Source organism: Uranotaenia lowii, chromosome 3 (assembly GCF_029784155.1).
Source record: "Uranotaenia lowii strain MFRU-FL chromosome 3, ASM2978415v1, whole genome shotgun sequence".
Classification (NCBI taxonomy): domain Eukaryota; kingdom Metazoa; phylum Arthropoda; class Insecta; order Diptera; family Culicidae; genus Uranotaenia; species Uranotaenia lowii.
In genome coordinates, this window is record NC_073693.1 from 339,976,221 (window position 1) to 339,985,653 (window position 9,433).

Here is a 9,433-nt window from a genome sequence, read left to right on the forward strand (position 1 = left end):
TTTTGATTTTTCAAAAAAAAAACGTCACACCTGTCTAGAAGTCGTTTTTTTTTAAATTTTCAACGAAAACACTGAATTTTATGTGTCAATTCACTGTCGCTTATCACGCTTAATACAAATTTCAGAGTGCGAATAACACTTTAATTTTAATCTCCAAATTACATATTTAGCCAAATGTTAAACACTAAATTTACAGTGTAAATAAAAAAGAAAGAGGTTTTTTGTTCTGCAAAATTGAGTTTTCTTTATGTAGAACTTGCTAGGTTCTCAATGATCAGAAACAGAAAATTAAAAATTTGTGTAAGTTCACTGCAAATTTAAAGATTTAAAGATGAAATTTTTGGTTTTCTCAATCCTCTGTGTTTGATCTTTCAGCAATTTTACAGTTTATTGTCGGTATTTTTACTGTAATAATGGTCCTCAAACCCAAATTCTGCAAACTGGAGCCCAGATTAAAATTTCAGATGAAAAAAAACTGAAATTTTCTAAATGAAAACGACCATTTTCGTTGATTTTACACAATATTATTGTTAAAAATACTTTCATTTGATAAAGAAGAATAATTCTTATTGATGAAAATTCTGCAATCTTTAAATCGGTATTGAAAAAAATCTCAAAATAGAACATTTAAATGTTTAGAAATGGATTAATCTTTCGTAAGAAAACTTAAATAGAACATTAAAATTTGCATATTAACCTTCTGAATGATTTTACAGTTTTTGTGGCATACTATCAATAATCTTGATTACTTTATTTAACTTGCGAGAGCTACATTTGAAATTCAAATTCCAGGAAGAAAACAAGGTGTAAAACACTGAAAATTTCTAGTTAATCGGTGTCTTTTTAATGTGAATTCCCCTAAATGTTGGTGTCTTGAAACCCTCGTTTAAGCTAAATGTATTTAATTAAAAATTTTATAATTTTACTGTAACTGAAAAAAAAATTGAAGTTCGATCTGTATGCAAACACATTTTTGAATAAAAGGATTGAAACTTTTAATTATTCAAAGTGAAATTGCAGAGAAAATTCCTTGTAAAAATTTGAGAAGTTATACCAATCTTATAAGCAGAAACTTTTTGAAAAGTTAATGTGTTTATTGCTTTAATTAAAAAAAAAGTATTAGAAATTTTTCCAACTAAAACAAGTTAAATCTCAAACTCAGATTTAAATAAATTGAACAAAAACATTTCAAGACAAATAAACTAAAAGCCTTTGTGTATTTTGTTACTTTCTTCGATTTTTCGAAGGCTTAATAATTTTCCAATTCACTGCCACATGGATGTCTTGAGAAGTTTTTCCTGGTAACACCTGCACTAATTTGAGATTTATCATCAGATTTTCAAAAGATGTGAACGCAAAACTGACCTGTGCTTCAAAATTTCAACGTAAATTCAGCATAGTAATTTTAACTGAGAAGCATCATGCAGAATAGTCGATTCCTTTTCTCGACTTTTTAAATTTCCTTCTGTGATATTTTCAGAAAGTTTGTTTCTACACCTTCAACTACCGAAATGCCTTGAAACAATAGGCAAAAAAATCGAAAATTAACTGAAAATGGTAAACCATCGTTACAAGTTTTGATTAGAAAGAAGTCAAATTTACAAATTGTTCAAATTCGATTGCCTCTATTTAGGTGATCCTTTGGAAATTTGAGCCCATTTCTAAAGAGCAAAAAACGCTTCACAAAAGTTCGAACTCAAATCATCAATACAGACCGTGGTCTGAAAAAAAAATGTGAGGTGTTTTCTTAAAAATATTTCGTTCAATATTTAGTTTTGTAATTTTCTCAGTGTCAACTCTATCAAAATTCATATGCATCCGATTTTTCGAACGATTTAACCGATAAAAAAAAGATCATTGCCGTTGAGTGGGAAATTTTGGTACATTTTGGCAGCCGTTTCATTCAAAATTTAGTTTTGAATTTTTCTGAGTAAGTGACCAAACACACTGGGAAAATTCTCAGGGTGAATTTCAAAACCCTCACATCTCCCCTCCGAAAAAAAATCTCCGATTACCACGGGAAAACCGTCACCACGAAGTGTTCGAAACGGCTTCCGAATGTGGCACAGATCCGTCACGGATGTCCCGGGATCACTCGCCGGCAACGTGTCCACCCCATCTCGGAAAGCCGGGCACATCTTCTTCATTTTCTTCCCGTGTTGTGTTGTGTTGTTGTAAGTAAACCGTGTGATGTTACAACAAGTGTTCTGCCGCTACTTGCTGGCTGGCGGGCTGATGATGGTTGTTGCGAAAAGTGTCAATCCCGGCTGATTGACATATCAAGTTCGAGCGCGGGGCCAACCGCGCAAAATATGTACATCAACTGCAGCCGGGGACACACAATCTGCGGCACAATTGCACCCGTGTCGTTTTGCTGTTTTTGTTGTGGGGTGAAATGGCAAGCAAATACCCCAAGGGACACGAAAAAAGCAACAGCAATAATCAAACGCCAGTGAAATTTTCATTCAAATGGTGAAAAAAAAGTTTGAAAAAATCACACAATCGCAGCAGGCGTCTCGTCGCGATTAAGCGAGCGGCATCGGTCTACTCGGTGAGGTTAGGTTAATGTCAAGCGTGGAGCTTGCACCAACTTTGGTTTGTTGTTAATGGTGTGCGTTTAGTGTACCCCGCTGCAGTTTCCGAATTATCAACAAATCAACTAAACCTTAATGAAGAGAAGAAGAAGAAGCTGTTTATTGGAAAACAAGCTGATCACAGCTAGTTTGTCGCTGCTTTAATGTTTTTAATGGCACAAACAAACGACCGACTATTATGGAAACAAGCAGCAGCGACTAGCCGATTCGATTCGAGAGAAGTCCAAGCGCGGCTTAATCGCTGATACCGCCTGACAAGAAGATGAATGTGTGTTTTGCACAAACATAGCTGTCAAATTGAAAGTTTATCAGCAAGCGCAATTGAACAAGCACTTTGGCTGGTGATCCACATGTTCTCAGTCCGATCGTGAGTGTACAATATTAGTTGTCAATCGGGCCATCTGACAGTCGTCCGGACGCCGGATCCTGTTACGTGCCTGCCTCTGCCTTCCATCGATTCGATCGGTCGCTCTTCCTCGAAGAGTGACATATTTATTTCATTTCTTTCTTTCAGTATTTTTTTTTTCGGTATGTAACCACAGCAAGCGGCGATAAGAGCACTGACGCCTCTTTTCAGCAGCCAAGCTAGGGACATTTGATTCACAAAAAAAAATCACCGACGTCCACCTCGTTATCACTAGCGAGAGGAATTGTGTCTCTGCTGCTGCTGCTGGAAAATATCAAAATATTGATGAACTGGATGGAAGTTCATCCAATCGCTGGACTTGACAATTATCGCAAGTGTTCGACTTAATTGTGGCGCACACTGATAGCGGGTGACACTTTTCGAAATCGCTTGGGCGCGCGAAAAATCGAACACGCCGCTGACACAGAAACAAAGGAGGCGATTCATTTATTTGATCTGAGAAACGCATTCTTTAATGCTGATTTGACTTATAGCGATTGCTAAGGAAGGTGCCGGAAATCAATCAACGCGCAAAGGCGTTCGCATTAACAATCGATGAATTGTCACTGCCGAGGCAGCCGTCACCATCGTGTGTAGTTATGATGTAATTCGAGACACCCGCCGTAATTACAGATCAGAGCGGTCCGGTGCGCTCACACCTTAGTACAGAAACGACCTTGCATTGTCGTCCAATTACTTGCCGCCCGCATGTTCCTTTCTCTGCTCTGTCGTTTCGTTTCGTTCGGTTTCGGTTTTTTTTTTCAACTGGGACCGATCAATCTAAGTTGGCGGTGGCGGCGTCGTCGAGGGTGTGACACTTGAGCAAAAGGCAAAATTAAATTATATCCCGTCGCCCGTCTAGCTTGCTTCGATCCCCAAGAAACCCTTGACAAACTTTTGACAGCGTGCTGCCCAAAAAGATTTTGGTTTGGACCGACTTCGGTTGTCTAACTCCTCTCCTCGAGGTGATGAAGGAGTTCAACCGGTCACGATTTCGCCTTCTAGGGAAGAATTCAACCAACAATCGCCACATGTGACAAACAACAACAACAACAACGCATTACCGCAGTCAGCGTCACCGGAGGAATGATTTGACAAAATTTGTCGGTACACACCGAGCAAATTGTGCCCAGTTTTGTTTTGATTTGTCACCAAAACTGTGTGTCTGTGTCTTTTCGTGTCTGTGTCTCTGTTTATTTATCCGACGATTTTCCCCCAGGTTTTTTCCTTCTTCTAGTTCAATCGACAATCGTTTGATCTCTTCTGCCAGATCTGCCAAGCGACATCTACGCACCTCGACGATATTTCGCTCAACAACAAAAATCGACCGGGTTGATTTGTTATTGTTATTACGGCTGATTTGTTATTGTTGGAGTCGACGACTTTGGTCTCTTCGCACCCAAGAAAGGGGCTTACAATGTTCTCCGGAACGACAACAGAGGAAAAATGTGTAATGTCATTCTCGTCTTACCGAAACCGACAGATCGACAGACACCCGGAGACAGGGGGAAAAGCAATTTGTTGAGGTGTATTAAATGGGTTTCGAATCCTCTCAGTGTGTGTCTCTATCTCTTGCGCGGACTGTTCTGTCTTTGACAATCTTTTCCTCGATCGGGAAGCGTTTGGCCCATAGTGACCTGTCATTTTGGAGTTGTTTTTCTTTGAGACTCGGTCGGTGTTATTCTTACCTTTATTTTTTTTCCAAGACCTGGCGACATTCGACTGCGTCATCCATACGCACGGAGATCTCCGCGACGAAGATCGTTTCCCAGGGATCGAGGACCCCGGGATCGATCGAGACAGAAAAAAATATGATTTGTCATCGTCACCCGAACGAAGTCGTCCGACGTCGTCGATGACATTTAATGAAATATCAACCATCATTAGAGTCGTGTTCAAGTGCTCCTCGAAAATCAGGGGGGTCGTCCGATCCTATCTCCAGCTTTCGAGGGACCACCGACCTAACGATCGATCGAGCAACCTGGGGCAGTCGCGCGGAAGTTTTCGTCCTCTCGAAATCTGTCGCGCTGGATTTGTTGTCATTTCGTCGGGTCGGGTTTTAACGACCTCGGACCCGCAAATAAAATTAAACGAAACTACCGCTCATGTTATGTTGTCGTTTTTTTTTCTCGAGAGGTGATCACGGCGCCCTACTCATTGCACCCGCACTCCGCACAAACTGCTGTTTCGGGTAATGGTGTCAAATGACACCACTCGCTCATTCTCCTGTGTTAGGTTGACGAGACCGGGACGACCTTGAAAACGCGAGAGAAACCCCTCACTTCTCTTCTCTTTAACCGTGCCTTCAAACCTAATTGTGAAGCCTAACCTGTGTACCAAGAAGCGGTGGCTGGCGATCACACATTAAATTGACATTAAAAACGGTCGATCCGTTTAATGGTTTCCCCCCTTTGCGCCGGGGAGTCACGTCAGTCAGTTTAGTCAAGCAGTCGTCAGTCAGTTTTTTCCCTACGCTCTTGTCGCTTTCAATCGCGATTAGGTGTCTAATTTTACTCGACCGGGAGACGGCGAAAAAAGAAGACGCAAAGCCGGGGAGGGGGTCTCTAACAATCGATCGCGCGCGGATATTTGTCCAAAAGTTTTGCGCCGCCCGGGAGAAGGAAGTCTTGGCGACTGAACAACGACAACGTCATCGTAAGATGATCGTCGTCGCGTCGTTGTCGTCGCCTTAAAGGAAAAAAAAGACCCAAGAGGGAAGCTGAAGTTCAACGTTATTAATATTTTATTGAACGCGACCGAGAAGATCGATTGGGTCTCGTTCTGAACTCATCCTCATAATTTTTATGATCCTCTACCGCTTCAAACCGAGGTAGGATCTTCGGTCAGTCTGCTGAAAAGACTAACTAACTAGCGATTCCTGTGCTGTGAGAATGTCGCGTCTCGCGGCGATGGGGCTTTAAGCCTTTTATGACAGTTCTCTGAGCCATTGTGTGTCTCGACTTCTCGTCACATTTCGAACTGTGGGTCCGAGTTTCAACTCAGTTGAAGAAGGTAGCGTTCTAAAATTGTCTTCAACAAGTTTATTTTGATGTTCATAAAAAACAAAAGGAATTTTGGTTTACAAACCTTGAAAAAGAAGTTTTTTGCTTCCGAAACGTTGTCCATACAACCAAGAATTCTACAAAGCTAAAATAGCTGCAAAGAAGATAGTCTGTAACATAACTTGAGCCTAAATTGAGCATAATGAATTTGCCTGTTTCAGTCAAATTTGTTTACAAATGTGTGTGGGAACACACGTTTATGAAAAACATCTTTTTTGTTATAACTCTTAACATTTTTAACGAAACTCAAAACCGTTCAGTAGCTCTGTGGAGGACAACATTCGGCATTATTTAAGTCTGAACTGAGCGAAATCGGTTCGTCCAGATTCGCTAAAATAGTAGGAACAAAATGCCCTTGACTGGATCCGCACAGACAAATAAAATTCTTGACCAAGTTTTTTCCTCATAACACTTACAGCTCTTAACCAAATTCAAAAGTTTTTAATGGCACCATGTGGGATAACATACTACGCTTTTTGAGCCTAAACGGAGTGAGATCGGTTCTACAAATTCCACTGGAACTAAGGGAAAAAATAACTAGTCGTAACACGAACATCAAAAGATAAAAATCCTTTGAAATCTTTCAATTTTAATTGAATGGAAATCTTTCGTCAAGCGACGTGGAGGAAAATATTTTGCACCATTTAAGCCTCGACTTAGAAAAATCTGTTCGACCAGCTCCGCTATAAATGTGCGAACAAAATTGAGCAACCCACACACACACAAACAAAAAAATCCACATAATTTTTGCAACTTTAATTCGAATTTATAAAAAAAAAGTAACGAAAAGAGCAAAACTATGAATTGATTATAAGTTTCCATTTGAAAATATAACTATTCGATCCCTCAATGTATTCTTCCGTATGAAAGTCTCAATAAAACCTTGAAAAAGTAGTTTTCGGGTTACCGAAACGTTAGTAATTTTTGTCTTTGCATAACTCAAAAACAAATCATCTGATTTGAGTGAAATTTACTTTTTTGTGATGATTGTTTCCTCGTAAATGCTTTTTTCATCAACTATTGTGGTCAAAATTTGTCACTCCAGCCCATTGTGAGCTCGTGTTCTGACACAGAAGCAGCGAACACCGATTCATCATCTTCCGCGGGCGCTCGGGGGTTCCGAAAAAGGTTGATCTCCGCTGCGGTGACCAATCACATAATGACGATAAAAGGAGGAACCATGACCAGAATCCGTCCCCGGTGTGAGAAGAAATCTCGACGACGACGACGACGACAACGTCGAGGAACAAAAAAAAGTCAGAGTCTTAAAAATGATTATAACAAAACGTCGGAATGTTTAATTTATAACACCCAACACAGTCAATGTCCCCAAAAAAAAAAAAAAAATAACGCTGAGCAGATCCCAGCCAATCTCCGGAAAAGTTTTTGGGACTTCAGGTTCCCAGTAGCTGCTCCAACCAGGAGATTGTTTACCACAGGTCGGTCGGCCGGTGAAGAATAAAGAACAATTCTTAATTCCTGGCCGAAGCCACCCCACCATAAAAAGTGATTTTTATTCCTTTATGGCTCTGCGGTCATTTTCTCCACGGCGACCACGCCAAATTGGATTGGCACGACACAAAGTTGCCCCTCGTGCGACACACACAAAAGATTCGTCGTCGTCGTCTGGGTTTGAGGTCCTCAACGGATTGACGAAAGTTGAGGACCAACAAAAGACACGGACTTCTCGTCTAAATTGATGCGCATCTCCCGAAAAACCTCGGTGGGAACAAACGGATAGTCCAGAAATTTACCACCGAAAAAAAAGTAAAAAAAGCCACCAGTCATCATCAATTTATAACACATAATAAGCGGCTTCTTTTTTATTTAATTTTAATAATGCCGGGGTTTTGTCTCTGAGTGTGGACTCCAGAAAAAAAAATCCAAAATGGCGACAACCGGGATCGGGATTTGTCAGAATGCCGCTGAGATGCTTATCTCGTTTGAGTGGCCCCACCACGACGAAGACGATGACGGTGACGCGAACGCCCGAACGAACAATTAATCTTCTGGACATCTTGCCTTTTTTCCCCGCTGACAAACGGAGCAAAACGAGTTCTGAGGTTCGAGTGTCTCTATGGGTTGCAAAACTTCCTTTTCTTTTGAAAAAAAAAAACAACAACAACACACAGGAATAAGAGGAAGATCTGGAGGGCGGGGGATGTCACGTTCGCGGCCATGTTCTCACCCGCAACGCTTCAGCTTCCTTGATCGAACGCAGCGCGTTAGACCATATTCAGAATAGTACCACGCGGAAAACGATTCCCCCGGGTCTCTCTCTGATGGACGGACTCTTGATTAGTTGTCCGGCTACGGCGATTAGACAATTTATCAAATAATTAAGACTGAACCATCTCGCGTCACGACGACGACGACGAAGATGCCAAACGAAGAAGAAAGACTAAAGAAACATCATCAACAATCCCGCCTCGCCAACCATCCGTCATCGTGAAGCTTCGCGTCCAAATGAAAAGACTCGCCAGTGACTCCTAAAAGGGGTGATCACCTCTTCGATCTATGTTTTTTTCCTCGTACAATTCATCTAATATTTTGACAGTTTCAAGGTTAATCGTTTGCGCGGGTACACGGTGACACTCTTCCGCGTTCACACGAAGACGAAGACGATGACCAATCTTCAGTTGGCGACAAGACGCGGGCGTCGTCACCATCGTCGCCGCCGCGTTGCTTTATTAAATTAACTCAATAGCAGCCACGCTTCATTAATCTCGTATTAATCAAGCTACCCGTGCCTGTGGCTTGCTTCGATTTGTCCAAGCGAACCGAATTGTTTGCAAAACGGTGACGATCATCCAAGCAAGCTATTTTAACAGAAGAGAAAAGAAAGAAAACCAGCAGTCGCCAACGATGTGTGAATAGCGCAGTAGAAGAAAGGTGCGGCGCCGCTGCGCTGCACCACAATGGAGTTCGCGTCACTTCAATCGGAAAATTGTAACAGTCACCACAGCATCGTCAAATTGAATTTCCTCTATCGGTTGTTTTAATAACGCCACAGACGAACACAGAAAGCGCCACCGCCGACACCTTATTACATGAGCTAATCGACCGGAACGAATGGGAAAATGATGCTGTCAAAGTAACACAGGCCTTTTTCATTCTCGGAATGGCGGCTGCCGCGCGGCAAACAATTTATTGTCACTGCGGCGCTGCGGCTAGTTCAACTTGCCTTTCTTCTCCACTGCTCGCATAAATATCCTATTAATTATTTTTGCTGCCTCGGATATTCCTTCGTTGGAACGTCCCGAGGGACACCGCCTCAAAGCAAATTGCCACTAGCCATTCCGGATCACGACGATCCAGCGTCGTCGTCGGTCGTCGGACATTGTTTGATTACACCTCAAAAAGCGGCTCAT